The 2,331-nt window shown below is 39.3% G+C and overlaps 1 pseudogene; it reads left to right on the forward strand.

Annotated features, from left to right (window-relative positions):
- The first annotated feature begins 845 nt into the window (after positions 1-845).
- LOC126260675 (uncharacterized) lies at positions 846-1,728 on the forward strand (annotated as a pseudogene).
- The last annotated feature ends 603 nt before the right edge of the window (positions 1,729-2,331 follow it).

A 2,331-nucleotide genomic window follows, 5' to 3' on the forward strand; every position in this document is an offset into this window, starting at 1 on the left:
CATTGTAAACTAGAAAGAATTTGTAACTCAGGTGTTTCTTCTTATGTGACAATGAATGAGCTTTAATGAGAACTTTCTGACCAATATATAATTTCTTTGCATTTGCTTTACCGTGCTTTTCTCCTTTTGTCTGCTGCAGATTTTATATTTTTAATAGCCAAATCAATTATGTCTTTGTGTCGAAGTTTACGTGTATTCGGGAAAGGTACAAGCTCTCTGATTCTGTTCGGTGGTTCTTCATTCTTCAGTACAAGAGTAGGTGGTAAAGCAGTGGAATCATGAGGCATTTCATTCAGCACATTTTGAAATAAGTGTAAATATCTGTCCCAATGCTGATGCTTTCTGTGACAATAAAGTCTGCAAAGCTTATTGATTTCTTTCATAATCCGTTCAGATGGGTTACAATGTGGTGAGTACAATGAAATAAAAACAGGTTTGATTTTATGATTCCGAAGCATGCGTGACCAAACAGGAGGTTACTGAGAAAACAGAAACTTTAAAAGAGGTGACAAGCCAAGTGGAATCATTGAAGTTGGAAGTTAACAGACTGAGACGCTATGAAGAGGAAATACGTCTTGTGCTTGATGAGCTCGAGTCTATACGGCATTCCTCTGACCTTGAACGAACACGACTGAAAAGTGATTTGGCGCGTGCAGAAGAAGAGACAAGGCACCTTACAGAACGTATTTCCTTACTAGAGGCACATGCCACTCCTGTAAGTGAACGTGATGCTGCTGATGACCCTGATGGCAGAGTATGAAGACTACTTGCAGAACGTGCTGCACAAGACGCCCGTCTGGAAGAGGCTCATTTACAACTGACTGATATAAAGAAATCAGCTGAGGAAGAGAGAGAGAAAGTCTAAGAATATAAAATTGAAGCAGAGAGAAGAATTGCAGAACTTGAAAGTAAATGTGCAGATTTGCTGTCTGCTGTGGACAATGAAAAACAACTAATACATCTTTACACGAACAGATAATGAGTTTAGAAGGAAAGCTTTCACAGAGTGAGGAACGTGCCGCAGAGCTTTTGAGTGAAATACATCAAGAGAAGAGTGAGAAAGATGTTGCCCAACTTCGATGTGCAGAACTGAATCAGCAATGTGAGCTGGTGAGACAACAGCTTCGTGAACAATAGAGAGATGCAGCTGACATACAGACTCGTGTTGGCACTCTACAAAATGAAATAGAAATAAAGGATAAGGAAATTGGAAGTCAGTCAAACAAAGTTCAAGAACTTTTAAATAGAGTTCAGGCATTGGAACTAATTGAACATGATAAACATGCGGCAGAGAAACAAGAGCAGGAACTCAGAAGAACTATTTTAGATCTGGAGGAGCAAGTGGCTGAAAAAAAAAGAGTGTCCGTGTATTACAACAGCGACTCGTGGTATGAAGAAAACACTGCAACGTGAACTGCGCAATCCAAGCCACGATACAGGTGACAGTGTGGATGTAATCCCCTCGGGGCAGGCTCCTGCCCAGGGCACTGGGCCAGGCCCTGGCCCAGGACCGGGAACAAGCATCAGTAGACAGCCTCCACCTATTGGCTTCGAGGATGATGTGAACTTTAAATATCTGAAGCATGTTCTTATGAAGTTCCTCACTAGGCACAGCATCTAACACGAGTTGTAGCAACATTATTACACTTCACCCCAGAGGAGGAGAGGCTTCTTCGGGAGACTTTGGAATGGAAGATGTCATGGTTTGGTACTCGACCTAGTCTGTGATATGGTCAGATGTCTAAAACAATACCTCCTAGCTGATACTAGATCTTAAATGAAATGTTTTTGTCATATTGTGGTGGACCAACAGTGTAAAATTACAAAAATTGACTGGTACCTCTAACAGTCTGTTTTGCTTCTGGAGTTGTTGCCAGGAAGCATGCAAATAATGGTACTGAAGTATTATTTCAGTTGCTTGGAATTTTGTTAAAAACATTGTAACATTAAAATTCTGGTGCACTATCTCAGAACAGAAACAGAATTGAAATCCTGTGAAATTTGCTTATGGATATTTCTTCCCTACTAAAGAGGTGCAAATATTTAAATTCTTACAACAAGGAAATGCACCACTTATAGTTGACAGTTTCTGTGCAACTTCATTGGGTAGTTGCATTTTCCTATAGTACCAGTGGTTGCAGAGTTTTATTATTTTTGTACAGGCACTAGTACAGTTCTGTGTATGTAATTTTTTTAATATTCATTAATAGAAGTGTAGGTTTTATTTGAGCAATAAGTACAGCAATTAAAAAGGCACATCATAGGGAAGAGTAACTTGAAAATTAACAATGAAAGTCAAATGTGAATTTAAGAATAAATCTCAAGTTTCAT

The sequence above is a fragment of the Schistocerca nitens genome, chromosome 5 (genome assembly GCF_023898315.1).
Source record: "Schistocerca nitens isolate TAMUIC-IGC-003100 chromosome 5, iqSchNite1.1, whole genome shotgun sequence".
In the NCBI taxonomy this organism is placed as follows: Eukaryota; Metazoa; Arthropoda; class Insecta; order Orthoptera; family Acrididae; genus Schistocerca; species Schistocerca nitens.